The sequence below is a fragment of the Rattus norvegicus genome, chromosome 13 (genome assembly GCF_036323735.1).
Source record: "Rattus norvegicus strain BN/NHsdMcwi chromosome 13, GRCr8, whole genome shotgun sequence".
Lineage (NCBI taxonomy): Eukaryota > Metazoa > Chordata > Mammalia > Rodentia > Muridae > Rattus > Rattus norvegicus.
The window spans coordinates 83,790,956-83,800,849 of record NC_086031.1 but is presented as its reverse complement, the minus strand read 5'-3'; positions in this window follow the sequence as shown (position 1 = coordinate 83,800,849).

Here is a 9,894-nt window from a genome sequence, read left to right as displayed (position 1 = left end):
GTAGCTTTCAGGACTGAGACCCAATTAGATTCATCACTAAAAGGAACAAAATAACCCAGGCCACTTAGTGCCAGTTATACAAAAGGGAAAAAGGTTAACTCTTGATTGAAAAAGAAAAGTAAAATTTAGATCAAGCAGTCTGCCTATGATGTGTCTTAATCCAGAATGTGCAGTTGAAACTTCCCACGGACTTGTCCTATGTTTATGTCTGCAGTCCAAGTTGTGTCTTTAGTGTTGACTTTATCACAGTCACAGCTATGAGAAAATTAAGGAAAAGGATCACCCTCTTTAGTGGGTTTGAACATTGGCCATCCCATCTCAGGCAAGGACTCAAAACATCGAACCAATCGACTGGCACAGACACTTATATAAGCTAAGAATGACAGATAGGTTCTTCCTTTCATCGAATATGCCATTATCTGAGCACACCTGGCAGTGTCTCAAATGCTGCACTCTTAGAAGTCGAATCAGACCTTTGTCTGGTAAACTCAGACATTCCTAAAGAGAGAGCTAAAGTCTGTTTCCGTTCTGTCAGGTTGGAGAACTACATAACTCACATTTTCTAATACTGGGCCCTACTGGTGTCAGTGTCCACCTCAGGAAAATATTCTGAGATGACACTGAGAACTACTTTGGAATGGGCCATGTGACTTGGCCTGATCTTTTCGCCTGTAGAGTCAGTGTCACCCTTAGCTCCCTGGTCTCTGCTATATTGAAGTTAAAGATTCCTTCCACAAAGGGAAGAGAGGCAAAGGGGCAGACAGCTTCACCTCAACACTCACACCACAGCCACTGTCGTCATCTTGACTTCTGAGAACAAGAGCCAGTTAAGTATTCAAAGGGCTCAGATTCTACAAACATTGTTGTCGGGTCAAGTTGTCTACTCCAGTAACCCAGAGCTTGGGGAATGGAAGCAGGACAATCAGGAATGCAAGATTGTTCTTGGCTGTAATAGTGAGTTCAAGGCTAGCCTGGGTTATGTGAAACTCTACAGTTCACCCCTCCCAATAAGAACAGTATCAGGAGAAATGAGATAATGATTCACCGAGTAAAGCCACTTACCATCAAGCTTGATGACCTTAATTCAATCCCGAAGACCCGTATTTTAAAAGGGAAGAACCAACCGTCATATTTTCTTTGGACAACAACATGTGTGTCATAGCATGAGAACTGTGGAAAATGCATAAGCATGCAGACATACATTTATAATAAAGAAAAATGGGTTGTGGATTTAGCTCAGTGGTACAGTGCTTGCCTAGCAAGCACAAGGCCCTGGGTTTGGTCCCCAGCTCCGAAAAAAAAAAAAAAGAATTCATATAATAAAGAAAAGTGTATTTTAAAGATACAAAAGCAAAAGTAAATTTAAAAAAAGCAAAAATAAATCAAAGAGAGCAAAGAAAACATAGGACTAGGAAGATGACTCAGCTACAATATTACAACCTGAATGCCAGCCCTCATAATCCACATGAAAAAGTAGGTATGGTGGTATACACGTGTAATGCTAACACTTGAGAAGTGGAGACAGGTCAGTCTCTGGGGCATGCTAGTCTGACCGAAGAGCCTACCTAGTGAGCTACCGGTCAGAGTTAAACCCTAACTCAAAAAATAAAGTTAGAGGATTCCTGAGAAATAACAGCCAAGAATATTCTCTGGCTTTCACACAAAATGCATGTGTGCATATGAATGAAAATGAATACACGCAGCCAATAAAAACACTGGTATATACCCATAGTAAATTAAATTAAACAAAAATATGTTCTTCCTAACAAAGGAGATGGAAATCTGATGCTTCTGCCTCTTCCCTTACTACTAAATGATTGGCCAGGAGCACACAAGTGAGTGGAGGAAGACCCTGGGAAACCCAGGTCCAGAATAGCTTCTGCCTGCAGTGAAGTGGAGGTCGTGTGTACAACAGTTTCAGCTCAGCCATGCCCAGACTGTACTGTCTCTCTCCATGGAGCAACGGGAAGGGAATAACCGAAGAATAACTAATATTTGAGATTGTCATGACTATCAGGCATCTCCTGGGATCTAATTTTAAAACAGCAAATAAAATCATTTTTACGAGCATACGTTACTTAAGTTGCTTAAAAATTATTTGCAAAAGCAGAGGTTATAAGATTCACAGCATTAGACTAATTCTGTCTAATGCAACTGATTTGAGTCCGTCTCATTTAAAAGATGTTTGTTTACCTTGCAAAAATTAGGACGAGCACAGTGAAAAAGATTCTGTTTGTTGCTGTTATTATTATCATGATCTGTATTGTTTTCAGTCTAAAGGTAACATCAGAGGCCATAGCTGCAAGTGTTGTAGAGAGGGGCACCGGACAAACTAGCATGGAATATTTTGTTTCATTAAATATAAAGGAGTGCCAGAGAGGAAACTTAGAAATCTTCGTTCTCACACAGAAGCACAGTAGGCAGTGCGTTAGTTTCTCTGTTCGTGGAGGTTAGAAAGTTGAGAGTACAGAATGCAGGACAAAATGAATCGGCATCAAGAGCCGGGTGTGGTGACTTGAGGTCAGAGCTGGGTGTGGTGTGGTGGCTCGCATCTGTCATTCCAGCGTTTGAGAGGAAGAGAGAGGAGGATCAGTAGTTCAAGGTTATCCTTGGTTACATAGTAAGTTCCAGGCCAGCTACACATGAGCTGGGACCCTGAAATGGAATGGACTGAGGTAAGTTTACAAAGGAAAGCAGAACTGAAATCAATTAAGTTTTATCTAATGCACATCAGGGCTGCCACATGAAAAAATCCTAACCCTCAGAATTTAAGTCTGTAGTAGAATTTTATGAATATTAGATTCGATTTCACAATGAAATATGACGTACCATAATCCTGAACTATAACCCTTTGAACGAATGGTCTCTTACTGAGAAAAGTCAGAAGTTTGACTTCCTCCTCTTTCACGGTAACAGAAAAGATGCAAGTTGGTTATCTGTGAACCTCACTCTCATGAGAGCAAGAAGCTCTTTTGCTGTGAGAAGCTCACAGAAGTCTACGTTCCACTCAGAACAGATGGCTCTGTTCCTAGTTCACACTGTACTTTCCTACCTCGAAGCCTGGTGTTTGTGTGGAATAATGAGTCCCATAAGTTTGGGCCTGATAATGTTTTTATAATGCAAAGGAAGAAAGCCAGGGAGAATGGATCCGTGCATTCCCCTAATGAAAAGTTGGCCTGTCTGTTTTTATCAGCCTAATGAAGCCTTGGCCTCATTCTATTGCCTAGTGCAAGCCTCGCTGTGGGGACAGCAAGTGCTTTCCAACACATCCCTTCCACAGATGCTATCTGCCAGCTCTCTTAGTGGAAGAGTTCATTTGAAAGGGATCCTGGCTCGATTGAGGCTTTGTGAGCCTCCCAGCCTCATTACAAACCAATGGAGATGAACTGACTGCGTAGTACTCAAAAACCAATGCGACAAAAGCTGACTAATTACACACGGAGGGTCTGGGAGACTCCTGGGTGCTGGGTCTCCTTTTGTTTTACATTTCACCCCCTTTCCTACTTCTGTCCTCTTCCTGGCCACCCCAACCCAATCCAAATTTTGTGGCAATACTCAAGTGCTGTAGAGGCCCTCTCTTGCCTCTCCTATTTATTCTAATTTATTCATATCATATTATAATTATAGATATCTATATCTACTATAATAGATTTATTATGATTTAATAAATAATGTATTAATAATATCTATAATCTTCTATTCTATCCTATTCTATTCTATTTCCTCTATTCTATATAAACACATATCCAAGATATGTTTCTTAGTAGATGTTGTGCCCTTTATGACATGACCTCACCCAAAGCTACTTAACTTCTGTTTTTCGCCTTAGTGTATTTCTTCGTGCTTCATGTATAACAGTTACAGGATCTTGACCTCCTTACCCTGAGATAAACCCTCGTAGCAAGGCTAAGTGAATCAGAAGCTCTGGACCTTCCTTTAGGGAAAGAGCTGGAGTTTATGAATATATACACTCCCTCTCTTCTTGTCTCATTGTCGCTTGTCTCCAAGGAAATTATAAAATGTCTTTACATTCCATATTTGGAGACAGGTAGCTGTCAATTCTTTGTCATGACATGATAAGAACCCTCATATGGGAGCAAGAAAAAAATCACCAAAAACGGAGGGGACTTCAAATATTGTAAATTCAAGCATATGACCCTGAAGTCTAGATCTGGGGAGTATACTCTGCTTTGAGGGATTAGGACATTTTCTGCTTACAAGACTTCACCTCATCATCTTTCTCTGCTGAAATAATCATAGTAACTTGGTGTGTCTGCTTCACAGATACAGACTCTTCTGGAAGAAGCTTAGAGTTCGGGATCACAACTTCAAAGGTAGGAGCAAGGCTTTAACGTATACAAGAGCTGTGGTCCTCAACATACTTAATACTCTGATGCTTTAATAACGTTCCTCATATTGTGGTGACCCCCAACCACAAAATTATTTCATTCAGTAATTGTGGATTCATATTCAGTATTCAGCTGATATGGATACATATTCACTCTGAGTTCATTGCAGTTTACATGTAATATTTCACTGAAACTCCAGAATAATTATAAGAAGGATCATTAAATATGTATGCTTTACATATATGGGAATAATAGAAAAACAATCCCCATATCACAAATTTAGTAAGGAAGACTTAAATGGAAGGGTACATAATTCTCTAAACACAGTGTGTAAGCTAAAACACCAAGGAGCAAATAAAATAATTCTAGGAAACTAGGAGAGGGTGTAGAGAGCCCTTAATCACGACCAGCCTTTCTCTAACCCTACATCTAGCAAAGAGGTTTTCTACCTGTGAGTTCCAATGCCCACAGGATTGTATGTCAGACATCCTGCATATTGGATATTTACATTATGATTCATAACAGTAGTAAAATTACAGTTATGATACAATAACAAAATAATTTTATAGTTGTGGGTCACCACAATGTGAGGAACGTTATTAAAGTGAAACAGCATTAAATATGTTGAGAACCACAGCTCTGAAGTCGTGACCCTGAACTCTAAGAAAGGAGGCAGGACCTGGGAGGCAGACACAGCAAATTTAAACTCAGATCCCTCGTTAGCAGTCCGGTGCAACTGAAGAATTTACCTAATGTTCTTGATTTTGTACTTTCCCATCTGAAAAAAAAAAAGAATATCGATGCCAGGATCATGCAATTAATGGAATTAAATGTGAGCAGGACTGATCTGCATTTGAAATGCTGCCTTTTCTGTCACCCTTCTCCCTTCCTCCCAAATTGTCCAAGAAAAAGCCACCAAACTGAGGCACACTCATGACATCCTGAACTTATTGTGTCATTTCTCCTAGGGGACTTGCCTTTAAACCAACTGGAATGCTTTAGGCCCAAAGGAATGCATTTCTGGAGTTTATTTATTAGAAATAGATGTTATGCATGTTCAAAATCTTTCCATGTAATGGATATGCTTCCCTGACAGTGAGTAAAAGGGAAAGAGCACCCTCAATGTGTCACGCAACTTGGAAATAGTTTTTCTCATCTTTCAACACAAGGTACTAATGACGAAACTTGCGAAGATCTTGGGAAAAGTATGGATACCGACACACGGTCGACAGAATTCTTTCACTTAGGAAGCTGGCTTCCATTCCAGCCTCCTGTTCTCAGTTCTGCCTTTTCTATTTCTCTCCCTTGCACAGGGAGTCAGGAGTTCTCGTTGGCCCTATAAAACAAGGGTATCTTCAATGAACAGCGATCCAGTAAAGAATGACCACAGCAGAAGAGATTATAAATTGCTGTAGAATTATTTTCTCCACCAGTTTCCAAACTGTTAGGATGTTAAGAGACAAGCTGCACAGCCCTTTGACAGTTGTGAGTTCCAAAGAAATTTCCTCCTGGATTTATGGAATCTGTCTCTACCCTTCACTACGTTCATATGTATATAAGACTGTACTGCCGCGCCAAATCAAACTTTCAACAGTCAATTGACCTTCTCCAGTTCAAGACAAGAACCGAGCTCAAGAGAAATGACTCCATTCTGATCTCAGAGTATGATTATTCCCTCGGGACAGGATGTGCCTCATGGGAAGTTCATGGTCAAAGCCAATCCAGCCACAAGCGCAGAACCACATCCAACAGTGAGTTATAACCCTGAGCGGCAAGCGTTGCTCATTTTGCAATTACGACTGGGCTGGGAATGGTGTGTCTGGCAGACCAGAGCTGCATATCTCTTTGGTCTTGACTTCTCCTCCCAGCTCACAGTTCAATCTGATTTATTCATTCAAGAACATGTGGCAAACCATCCTATGCCAGGTCTTCAGGATGGGGTCACACTAAAACCCTACTGATGCTTGAGCTTACCAAGTGGTCTATTAGCTTTCAAGAGAAGTGTGTGCATAAAAGTAGGGCCAGATGGCTTCTTCAGCCCTCCATGAACAATGTCAGTGTCAAGTATCAAAGAGACACTGACAAACTTTTTCAGGAGTCTCTACTCCGTTTATGCATGAACTGGAGTCCCTGTCTAGGGAGATAGTTCAGTTGATGAAATGCAAGTTTGAGAACCCAGGTTGGATCTTCTGAAGCCATGTAGAACAGTCAAGCATCGTGGTACCTGAAGGCGCTCCCTGAGCTGGAAAGGAAGAGACAGACAGGCTGGTATTTGGGGCTTCCTAACAAAACAAGGTAGCCTAACTAGTGAGCTCTTGGTACAGTGAGAGATCCTGTCTCAAAAAAATTAAGGCTAGAACAACTGGGGAAGGCTTTCTCTGTCAACCTCTGACTTCTCCCACATATGTACACCTCCCATATATATGTCTGTGTATATGTGTGTGTATATATATGTGTGTGTATACATGTGTGTATGTGTATGTGTGTATGTGTGTATATATATATACACATATATATGTATATATGTATGTATATTCTGATCCTATCTCCCCAAATTCCAAAGTCTCTTAAAGGAGGCTAAAGTTTAGTTATCCAATTTTTCTCTATTTAATATATTTTGATTGATTTAAAAAATGTTAATGTTTGCCTTACATATACTAATAGTGACAGAAGTGACTAAGATGTTGATCATCAATTTCTACCTTCACAAAAAGAGACACTAGTTGTTTCTTAGACAAAGAGAATGCACTGCCAGGCAGGAAGAGCAGGGACCAAACGGGAGTGGTCACATTTTTTCTCTGCTGGATACTGACTGGTCTTAACAAAACTTTCACTATTGGCTGGCTTACAATCTACCTAAAAATGACAAATTGTCCAAAGAACTCTCAGATATCTTCAATCCAGTCTCCCTTGCATCAACATCTTCTATGACGTTGTTCATCTCTCAAAGCTAGCAGACAAATTTAAGCCCCCAAACTCACAGAATTCATTAAGGCTTTACAAGTTTTTTTTTTTTCCAATCAGAGTCTTCTTCACTTTACCATCAGAAGACAATCTACAATGTGATATCATACTGAGCGACACCATTTGCTTAGGTATTCTCAACATTACTGACTCTTAAATTTTGCATCTGACATCCCAATGCACTCTAGTACATAGGAAAGTGTTAGAGTTGTAATGGAAATTTCCTTTAATGTATTTAAGATGGAGCCAAAGTATAATCAGTTATTTTTTAATCTATTAACTATGGTCCTTTAATTAAGGATGCTAAGGTCCATTGGTGAAGGGGAGAGAAGCTATTGACTACAGAGAATACTACATCACTCAGGAGGTGCAAACCTCAGTGATTATTCTCTTGCTGTACAAAATGAGGCGAGAAACTCTGGGTATGGGCCACCTTGCGAAATCAACATGTAAAAGAGTTATGCTGCTCTACCATCTTGGAGCATGGAAAAATCAAACATTTTCTGATGTTATAAATAACTGTGACAGGGCTAAATCTGTCCCTAAAATCTACTACCAGGCACCAATGCTCTGTTCTTGTACTAGAAAGAACAGAACTGACAAAGAAGGTCACCCCAAAAACAAAGAGTACATTTAAAAATTATTTCTAAAATGAAAATATAATTATGTCATTTTCCTCCTTCCTGTTTCTTCTTCCAATCTCTCTCATATGCATCTCAGTCTCTTAAGCTCATGGACTTTTTCTTTAATCATTTACACACACACACACACACACACACACACACACACACACCCCACACATATACACACACACACACACTTAATAGATATAATATTGCTTTTTTATATTTAAGAGATGACCACTTGGTACTGGCTAGTCAACCGAGGGCTATTTCCTGGGGAAGACTATTTCTCTTGCTCTACTCTGAGAGTGATCTTAATTGTATCAGCTCCCAAACTGATATCCTAGTGCAATGCTTATGTCTAGATTTCTCTACAACCCATCCAAACATCATAATCTCTAAACTGCATTTAATAATAAATCATAAATAATCAAGGAGTTATGACACCTTAATTTCAGAAGATTTATGGAATAATTTAGTACTATATGTGTGATTTCCCTTGCTGTCCTACAGCAGACTTATTCACATCTCTGTAATACCCTTTTTTCACCTTGGGTTCCATTTTTGTCCCCATTTCCAGGGAATATTGTGACCTTGCTCATTTTTGTGACAAAATGCCTATCAAATGTGACTTAGGAAAGATGATGTTTATTTTGTTTTACAGGACAAGGAGATACAATCCACCAGGTCAGGCAGATGTGGCAGCACAAGCAGGAGGTATTTGGCTAATTGCCCCCACCTTTTGCCAAGTGTAGAGAGAGGAAGGCTGATGTTCAGATTGCTTTTCCTCACACTGAGACACTAGTTCATAGAGTAGTACGCCCTTGTTGGAATAGTTCTCCCTGATCAGTTATACCAGGTATCATGTCCTCGGCACACTTTATGTATTCCCACAGTAAATCTAAATCCTATCAAGTTGACAATTGACTTAAACCATCTCACGGGATAAAATCCTTTATCTTACCTCTCTGAATTTGGTGGTAATGTTTGTTTTCTTGGATCTAACCACTGAGTTTTCCTTAAACAGCTTATAATCAGATATTTGCCCTAGCTAGAACTACCTAAGCTCAGAGCTGTTGCATCATCAGTTCCTCTAATCTTACACTGCCCACACTCCCTGATCCCATGAGGAAGCCTGGCCACTGCGTCATACTCTGTGCTAGCCACAGCACAGTGCTGCCTGAAATGGTGGGGGATGGTGCTCTATCCCAGTTGGGGAATTTCTAGACCTGGTAACCATTACAAAGGAAAATTATTACAAAGGAAAATCCAATCCAAACACACCAGTGTCTGCCAGAATCATGCTGGTTTGGAACTACGTTGGAGGTAGGAGGAGCCATTCAGTGGGACCTTAGATCTGCTAGCGAAATTGAAGGAGCACCTGATAGCACCAGGGAAGAGAAAGAAAGTGGAAGAGCAAAGGAGGTCAGAGAAGACCAAGTCAGGAATCATCAATCCATGAAGTATGTTCCGTTCATTTGCGGCACTGCTGTATTGAAAATATATACTTTTTAACCTTCCATTAAGTTTTTATTCTTTCTGTGTGTGCATGGGTGACCACGTGTGTGAGCAATCCCATGTATGTCGTATTGTATTGGTAGAGGTCAGAGGACAGTTTTCAGGGATTGAACCAGGGTCAAGCACTTTAACCCACTGAGCCTTTTCACTGGCTTCACCTCCAAAATATATATGTACACACACACACACACACACACACACACACACACACACACACACTCACACCTATTTATGTGTCTGTCTTCCTTCCTTCCTTCCTTTCTTCCTTTTATTTTTTTTCTTTTCTTCTTTGCTTATAAAAGCAAAATTTATTACCCCATAATTAGCCAGAGGTCCTCAGATGATGCCATACCTCTCCAGTGGACTAAGCTACTGAGTGGGCACTTTAAGCTGGGTGTCTGAGCAGAGGGAAGACAGCAGACATTGTGTTTGAGAGGCCA